The sequence below is a fragment of the Balaenoptera acutorostrata genome, chromosome 4, assembly GCF_949987535.1.
Source record: "Balaenoptera acutorostrata chromosome 4, mBalAcu1.1, whole genome shotgun sequence".
NCBI lineage: Eukaryota > Metazoa > Chordata > Mammalia > Artiodactyla > Balaenopteridae > Balaenoptera > Balaenoptera acutorostrata.
Genome location: NC_080067.1, coordinates 36,918,675 through 36,928,190, shown reverse-complemented (window position 1 = coordinate 36,928,190; position 9,516 = coordinate 36,918,675). Strand labels below are relative to the sequence as shown.

The following is a 9,516-nucleotide window of genomic DNA, read 5'->3' as shown; positions in this document are numbered from 1 at the left end:
TGGTCTTGTTTATGGTTTCCTTTGCTGTGCAAAAGCTTTTCAGTTTCATTAGGTCCCATTTGTTTATTTGTGTTCTTATTTCCATTTCTCTGGGAGCTGGGTCAGAATGAATCTTGCTGTGATGTATGTCATAGAGTGTTCTGCCTATGTTTTCCTCTAAGAGTTTGATAGTGTCTGCCCTTACACTTAGGTCTTTAATCCATTTTGAGTTTATTTTTGTGCATGGTGTCAGGGAGTGTTCTAATTTCATACTTTTACATGTTCCTGTCCAATTTTCCCAGCACCACTTATTGAAGAGGCTGTCTTTTCTCCACTGTATATGCTTGCCTCCTTTATCAAAGATAAGTTGACCATATGTGTGTGGGTTTATCTCTGGGCTTTCTATCCTGTTCCATTGATCTATATTTCTGTTTTTGTGCCAGTACCAAACTGTCTTGATTACTGAAGCTTTGTAATATAGTCTGAAGTCAGGGAGCCTGATTCCCCCAGCTCCATTTTTCGTTCTCAAGATTGCTTTGGCTATTCGGGGTCTTTTGTGTTTCCATACAAATTGTGAAATTTTTTGTTCTAGTTCTGTGAAAAATGCCAGTGGTAGTTTGATAGGGATTGCATTGAATCTGTAAATTGCTTTGGGTAGTAGAGACATTTTCACAATGTTGATTCTTCCAATCCAGGAACATGGTATATCTCTCCATCTATTTGTATCATCTTTAATTTCTTTCATCAGTGTCTTATAATTTTCTGCATACAGGTCTTTTGTCTCCTTAGGTAGGTTTATTCCTAGATATTTTATTCTTTTTGTTGCAATGGTAAATGGGAGTGTTTTCTTAATTTCACTTTCAGATTTTTCGTCATTAGTGTATAGAAATGCAAGAGATTTCTGTGCATTAATTTTGTATCCTGCTACTTTACCAAATTCATTGATTAGCTCTAGGAGTTTTCTGGTAGCATCTTTAGGATTCTCTATGTATAGTATCATGTCATCTGCAAATAGTGACAGCTTTACTTCTTCTTTTCCGATTTGGATTCCTTTTATTTCTTTGTCTTCTCTGATTGCTGTGGCTAGGACTTCCAGAACTATGTTGAATAATAGTGGTGAGAGTGGGCAACCTTGTCTTGTTCCTGATCTTAGTGGAAATGGTTTCAGTTTTTCACCATTGAGGACAATGTTGGCTGTGGGTTTGTCATATATGGCCTTTATTATGTTGAGGAAAGTTCCCTCTATGCCTACTTTCTGCAGGGCTTTTATCATAAATGGGTGTTGAATTTTGTCAAAAGCTTTCTCTGCATCTATTGAGATGATCATATGGTTTTTCTCCTTCAATTTGTTAATATGGTGTATCACATTGATTGATTTGCGTATATTGAAGAATCCTTGCATTCCTGGGATAAACCCCACTTGATCATGGTGTATGATCCTTTTAATGTGCTGTTGGATTCTGTTTGCTAGTATTTTGTTGAGGATTTTTGCATCTATGTTCATCAGTGATATTGGCCTGTAGTTTTCTTTCTTTGTGACATCTTTGTCTGGTTTTGGTATCAGGGTGATGGTGGCCTCGTAGAATGAGTTTGGGAGTGTTCCTCCCTCTGCAATATTTTGGAAGAGTTTGAGAAGGATAGGTGTTAGCTCTTCTCTAAATGTTTGATAGAATTCGCCTGTGAAGCCATCTGGTCCTGGGCTTTTGTTTGTTGGAAGGTTTTTAATCACAGTTTCAATTTCAGTGCTTGTGATTGGTCTGTTCATATTTTCTATTTCTTCCTGGTTCAGTCTCGGCAGTTTGTGCATTTCTAAGAATCTGTCCATTTCTTCCAGGTTGTCCATTTTATTGGCATATAGTTGCTTGTAGTAATCTCTCATGATCTTTTGTATTTCTGCAGTGTCAGTGGTTACTTCTCCTTTTTCATTTCTAATTCTATTGATCTGAGTCTTCTCCCTTTTTCTCTTGATGAGTCTGGCTAATGGTTTATCAATTTTGTTTATCTTCTCAAAGAACCAGCTTTTAGTTTCATTGATTTTTGCTATTGTTTCCTTCATTTCTTTTTCATTTATTTCTGACCTGATCTTTATAATTTCTTTCCTTCTGCTGGCTTTGGGGTTTTTTTGTTCTTCTTTCTCTAATTGCTTTAGGTGCAAGGTTAGGTTGTTTATTCGAGATGTTTCCTGTTTCTTGAGGTAGGCTTGTATTGCTATAAACTTCCCTCTTAGCACTGCTTTTGCTGTGTCCCATAGGTTTTGGGTCGTCGTGTCTCCATTGTCATTTGTTTCTAGGTATTTTTTGATTTCCCCTTTGATTTCTTCAGTAATCACTTCGTTATTAAGTAATGTATTGTGTAGCCTCCATGTGTTTGTATTTTTTACAGATCTTTTCCTGTAATTGATATCTAGTCTCATAGCGTTGTGGTCGGAAAAGATACTTGATACGATTTCAATTTTCTTAAATTTACCAAGGCTTGATTTGTGACCCAAGATATGATCTATCCTGGAGAATGTTCCATGAGCACTTGAGAAAAATGTGTATTCTGTTGTTTTTGGGTGGAATGTCCTATAAATATCAATTAAGTCCATCTTGTTTAATGTATCATTTAAAGCTTGTGTTTCCTTATTTATTTTCATTTTGGATGATCTGTCCATTGGTGAAAGTGGGGTGTTAAAGTCCCCTACTATGATTGTGTTGCTGTCAATTTCCCCTTTCATGGCTGTTAGTATTTGCCTTATGTATTGAGGTGCTCCTATGTTGGGTGCATAAATATTTACAATTGTTATACCTTCCTCTTGGATCGATCCCTTGATCATTATATAGTGTCCTTCTTTGTCTCTTGTAATAGTCTTTATTTTAAAGTCTATTTTGTCTGATATGAGAATTGCTACTCCAGCTTTCTTTTGATTTCCATTTGCATGGAATATCTTTTTCCATCCCCTCACTTTCAGTCTGTATGTGTCCCTAGGTCTGAAGTGGGTCTCTTGTAGACAGCATATGTATGGGTCTTGTTTTTGTATCCATTCAGCCAGCCTGTGTCTTTTGGTGGGGGCATTTAATCCATTTACATTCAAGGTAATTATCGATATGTATGTTCCTATTCCCATTTTCTTAAATGTATTGGGTTTGTTATTGTAGGTGTTTTCCTTCTCTTGTGTTTCTTGCCTAGAGAATTTCCTTTAGCATTTGTTGTAAAGCTGGTTTGGTGGTGCTGAACTCTCTCAGCTTTTGCTTGTCTGTAAAGGTTTTAATTTCTCCATCGAATCTGAATGAGATCCTTGCTGGGTAGAGTAATCTTGGTTGTAGGTTTTTCTCCTTCATGACTTTAAGTATATCCTGCCACTCCCTTCTGGCTTGCAGAGTTTCTGCTGAGAGATCAGATGTTAACCTTATGGGGATTCCCTTGTGTGTTATTTGTTTTTTTTCCCTTGCTGCCTTTAATATGTTTTCCTTATATTTAATTTTTGACAGTTTGATTAATATGTGTCTTGGCGTGTTCCTCCTTGGGTTTATCCTGTATGGGACTCTCTGTGCTTCCAGGACTTGATTAACTATTTCCTTTCCCATATTAGGGAAGTTTTCAACTATAATCTCTTCAAAAATTTTCTCAGTCCCTTTCTTTTTCTCTTCTTCTTCTGGTACCCCTATAATTCGAATGTTGGAGCGTTTAATGTTGTCCCAGAGGTCCCTGAGACTGTCCTCAGTTCTTTTCATTCTTTTTTCTTTATCCTGCTCTGTAGTAGTTATTTCCACCATTTTATCTTCCAGGTCACTTATCCTTTCTTCTGCCTCAGTTATTCTACTATTGATCCCATCTAGAGTATTTTTAATTTCATTTATTGTGTTTTTCATCATTGCTTGGTTCCTCTTTAGTTCTTCTACATCCTTGTTAAATGTTTCTTGCATTTTGTCTATTCTATTTCCAAGATTTTGGATCATCCTTACTATCATTATTCTGAATTCTTTTTCAGGTAGACTACCTATTTCCTCTTCATTTGTTAAGTCCAGTGTGTTTTGAACCTGCTCCTTCATCTGCTGTGTGTTTTTCTGTCGTCTCATTTTGCCTATCTTACTGTGTTTGGGGTCTCCTTTTCACAGGCTGCAGGTTCGTAGTTCCCGTTGTTTTTGGTATCTGTCCCCAGCGGCTAAGGTTGGTTCAGTGGGTTGTGTAGGCTTCCTGGTGGAGGGAACTAGTGCCTGAGTTCTGGTGGATGAGGCTAGATCTTGTCTTTCTGGTGGGCACGTCCACGTCTGGTGGTGTATTTTGTGGTGTCTGTGGCCTTATTATGATTTTAGGCAGCCTCTCTGCCAATGGATGGGGTTGTGTTCCTGTCTAGCTAGTTGTTTGGCATAGGATGTCCAGCACTGTAGCTTGCTGGTCGTCGAGTGAAGCTGGGTCTTGATGTTGAGATGGAGATCTCTGGGAGATTTTTGCCGTTTGGTATTACGTGGAGCTGGGAGGTCTCTTGTGGACCAGTGTTCTGAAGTTGGCTCTCCCACCTCAGAGGCACGGCCCTGATGCCTGGCTGGAGCACCAAGAGCCTTTCGTCCACACGGCTCAGAGTAAAAGGGAGAAAAAATAGAAAGAAAGAAAGAAAGAGGCTATAATATAGTGAAGTAAAATAAAGCTATTGTAAAGCAAAGCTATACAGACAAAAATCTCACCCAGAAGCATATACATATACACTCACTAAAAAAAGGAAAAGGGGAAAAATTAATATCTCCTGCTCCCAGAGTCCACCTCCTGAATTTGGGATGATTCGTTGTCTATTCAGGTATTCCACAGATGCAGGTACATCAAGTTGTCTGTGGAGCTTTAATCCGCTGCTCCCGAGGCTGCTGGGAGAGATTTCCCCTTCTCTTCCCTGTTCGCACAGCTCCTGGGGTTCAGCTTTGGATTTGGACCCGCCTCTGCGTGTAGGTCGCCTGAGGGCGTCTGTTCCCCGCCCAGACAGGACGGGGTTAAAGGAGCAGCTGCTTCGGGGGCTCTGGCTCACCCAGGCCGCGGGGAGGGAGGGGTACAGAGGAGGCGGGGCGAGCCTGCGGCGTCAGAGCCCGGCGTGACGTTGCACCAGCCTGAGGCGCGCAGTGCGTTCTCCCGGGGATGTTGTCCCCGGATCCCGGGACCCTGGCAGTGGCGGGCTGCACAGGCTCCCGGGAGGGTTGGTGTGGAGAGTGACCTGTGCTCGCACACAGGCTTTTTGGAGGCGGCAGCAGCAGCCCCAGCGTCTCACGCCCGTCTCTGGGGTCCGCGCTGATCGCCGTGGCTTGCACCCTTCTCTGGAGTTCGTTTAGGCGGCGCTCTGAATCCCCTCTCCTTGCGCGCAGCGAAACAAAGAGGCAAGAAAAAGTCTCTTGCCTCTTCGGCAGCTGCAGACTTTTTCCCGGTCTCCCTCCCGGCTAGCTGTGGTGCGCCAACCCCTTCAGGCTGTGTTCACGCCGCCAGCCCCAGTCCTCTCCCTGCGATCCGACCGCAGCCCGAGCCTCAGCTCCCAGCCCCGCCCGCCCCGGCGGGGGAGCAGACAAGCCTCTCGGGCTGGTGAGCGCCGCTCGGCGCCGAGCCTCTGTGCGGGAGTCTCTCCGATTTTCCCTCTGCGCCCCTGTTGCTGTGGGATCCGCGCTGATAGCCGCGGCTCGCGCCCTTCTCTGGAGTTCGTTTAGGCGGCGCTCTGAATCCCCTCTCCTTGCCCGCAGCGAAACAAAGAGGCAAGAAAAAGACTCTTGCCTCTTCGGCAGCTGCAGACTTTTTCCCGGACTCCCTCCGGGCTAGCTGTGGTGCGCTAACCCCTTCAGGCTGTGTTCACGCCGCCAGTCCCAGTCCTCTCCCTGCGATCCGACCGAAGCCCGAGCCTCAGCTCCCAGCCCCGCCCGCCCCGGCGGGGGAGCAGACAAGCCTCTCGGGCTGGTGAGTGCTGCTCGGCGCCGAGCCTCTGTGCGGGAACCTCTCCGCTTTGCCCTCCGCACCTCTGTGGCTGCGCTCTCCTCCGTGGCTCTGAAGCTCCCCCCTCCCTGTTCATTTTTAAAGTGACACCTAAAGTTATCAATTTTTTCCCTTGCTTCCTCTGTTAAGAATTATTTCCTCATATTTTCATACTCAATTTTATTGACTGGTATTACCTTAAAAATAACCATTTATTTCATTTATTTTTAACAGCTTTATTAGAGCCCAAGTATTTATTACAGGAAATGTACATTTCCTATAAAAGAATTCCCAAGACATAAAACCACTGCCTCCTTTTTGAAATGTTTTAACCTAATGAATGTCCATGAGAAAGAAAATATACTGTCACCATTCTATTACAGATGTTATTTATGGAAATTTAATATATTTCAGTTGCTTTACTATATCAAGTTACAACTGGTTGTCATCATCTCTGAAACCTGAAATCTATAATCTATGTTGGATGAATGAAACAAAAATGAAAAAAAAAATAGTAAAATAAATGCTTGGTAAATAAATAAATGGATAAATGAATGGTTATAAATTGACATAATTCCAGGAAGCCACAGGTGCCTAAGTATTTAAATGGATATGTTGTCATTTTAAGAATTACTGACTGCCAATATTTCTTTATCTGTTATCCTTCAAAAGGCTCATATCCATCCACCTTTGTGTGCTATTTTAATCACTATTTTTTATAGCCCATATGTTTTATTTTCCATTTTCCTTTATTGTTTCCTTTTAGCATTACTTACTTGTTTCCTTTTGTAGTTTATTTGATCCATAAGGATCTTATAAAGAAAGTATTTTTTAAATTAATTCAACATTGCTAGGTTCTCATTAACTTCATTTCATATGCTTAGCATAACTTTGACCTCTTATTTACACCTTAGTGCGAATTTCTTCACTTTCTTGGAGTTTAAGTAAAAAATGGTATATAACATTGTAAATCAACTATACTCCAATAACAATTAATTTTAAAAAGGTAGAATAATTAAAACACAGCATGGAACAATAAGGGAAAAAGTACTGTTTTTAGATACTAGTTGTAATAAGTGATAAAGAAATTTTTAAAAGGAAATTCTATATTTATATAGATGAGATAAATATAAAAATTCTAAAGGAAAAACACTAAATAAGAAGAAAGTAATGCATACATTAAAGACATATGACAAAGTCCATTTAGGTGAATTAATTTTCATTGCTTTAAATCACAAGACAAAGTTTGGCATTCAGCCTTCTAAATAAAATGGTTTTTAGCTATGTCTTGATCAAATGTCACACTAGAGACTAGAACACCGTATGGCTCATAGTAGAGGCTCAATACATATGTTTCTTCAAATATATCTAACAAACTTACCAAAAATTGTTGTGTTAAAATTTTCTGTCCTCAGCAAATGTTAACAGATTGCAGAAGGCCACAGGCTTCTGGATTAATGTATCATTAAGGAAACAGCTGCCACTATTTTTAGTGAGGTTCCTTTTCCAATGACGTAAGCAAAATTATTAGGTTATAGGTTTTCTAATACCCAATATCAGCCTGATCATTTTCATTGATAAGAGCAAAGTTTTTACAAGTCCCCTTTCTCTGAAACCATCAAAGATTACAATGACTACCCCTAACTGTTAAGGCCATTTGGAAAGCTGATATGTCTCAAAACCTCAGAAGGAATACTCCCATAGGTAATGGACTTTATTCAAAGAAGTCTGATTTCAATTCAATCCAAAAATCATTTCTTAGTTCACATTGTGTGCAAAGCTTTGGACCAGGCACTGAGGGGCTATGGAGACCAGAAGACACAGAGGATGATCTTAAGGAACTTGCCCTCAAGGAGCTGGCCTTCAAGTAAAAGAATAATAAACACAAATAGGCAGTGCACTCAGCAGTCCCACAGATCTCTCTCTTTCTCCAACGATGTTTGGACGGAACAGACCCCAGGGACATCCCTTGCTCCAGTCTCTGACCACTCTCCAAACTTTTTTCCAGTCACAACCTTTGGAATCAGCCATTCAGCTATCCTTCATCACCAGGACTAGCCAACACCATTTTTTGAGCTTATTACCGATCAACCATGAGCTCCCAGATTTGTCAGAATTATTCCACCGAGGTGGAGGTCGCCATCAACCGCCTGGTCAACATGCATCTGCAAGCCTCCTTTGGGCTTCTATTTCAACTGCGACTATATGGCTGTGAAGGGCATGGGCCACTTTTTCCGTGGATTGGCTGAGGAGAAGCGTGAGGGTGCCAAGAGTCTCTTGAAAATGCAAAAGCAGTATGGTGGTCATGCCCTCTTCCTGGATGTGCAGAAGCCATCTCAAAATGAGTGGGGTAAAATCCAGGACACTATGGAAGCTGCCATTCTCATGGAGAAGAACCTGAACCAGACCCTTTTGGATCTGCATGCCCTGGGTTCTGCCTGTGCAGGCTCCCACCTCTGTGACTTCCTAGAGAGCCACTTCCCAGATAAGGAGGTGAAACTTATCAAGATGGGTGACCACCTGACCAACCTCTGGAGGCTGGCTGATCTCTAGGCTTGCCTGAGCAAGAATCCCTTCGAAAGGCTCACCCTCAAGCACGACTAGGAGCCTCCGGAGCCCAGTGGCCTTTGAGGAGCCCTCTCTGGTGTCAGGGCTTCTGCCTGAAGCCCCTCTCCGCAGCCACTAGGCAGCTTTTTAACCACTCTGGAGCACTCTCCCCTAAACCTCGGACCAAATGGAAACAGTAAAGCTTTTTGAAGCAAAAAAAAAAAAAAAAAAAAAGAAGAAGAAACACAAATAACTAATTCAAAGTAAAGTGACATATTTGTACAAATGGAGATAAAAGAAATATGATTGGGAGACACAGGGAGAGAGGTTATGATCTCCAAAAGTGAAACTAGAAAAGCTTTCAGGATTTTCTAGTTACTGATTAAGTATTATGTCAAATACAATTGTGAGGAAGAGAGAGAAGATACTTTAGGCAAAACAGAGACAAAGATGTCTGCATATGCATGGCTTGGACAGAGACGGTGAAGATTATGGAATATGGAAGGATATACTGCAAAGAAAAACTGGAAACGTGTCAGGGACGAGATTGTGAAGACCTTGAATATCAGGCTAAGGAATTTGTATTTATACCCTCTGCCCCACATACATGCTCCAACAGTAACCAAGATCTTAGCTGTACTAGAATTGCTTCAGGAAGATCATACTCTCTAAGACTCATTTACCCCTTGATGCATTTTCAGAATATTGATTCTTGATTGCTTATTCATACTTTCAGGTTAAAAACAAACAAACCAATAAAAAGATTTGTATTGAGCTAAACTTTAATATAATGAATTTTTTTATTTTGTTACTTGTAGCTAACCCTTTCTCCCACTTATTGAGCCACTGGCAATACAAACAATGTCTGGTTGACAATTTCCCCATCTCAGCTCTGTGCAGGAAATCTACATGTTTCTCATGAAAGTCATGTGGCAAGAGCACCTCACATTTATATAGTGCTTTACTGTTTGCCACCCATTTTCAAATACATTGTGACTCTGTCACATAGTGTAACACTTTATTGTGCCCTGTAATTTGACAAACATTATGCCAAACTCTTTATATTCAACC

General features: G+C 41.2%; 1 pseudogene; it reads left to right on the top strand.

The window, feature by feature from the left end:
• Positions 1 to 7,991: 7,991 nt before the first annotated feature.
• LOC103012346 (ferritin light chain-like) lies at positions 7,992 to 8,502 on the top strand (annotated as a pseudogene).
• Positions 8,503 to 9,516: the final 1,014 nt, after the last annotated feature.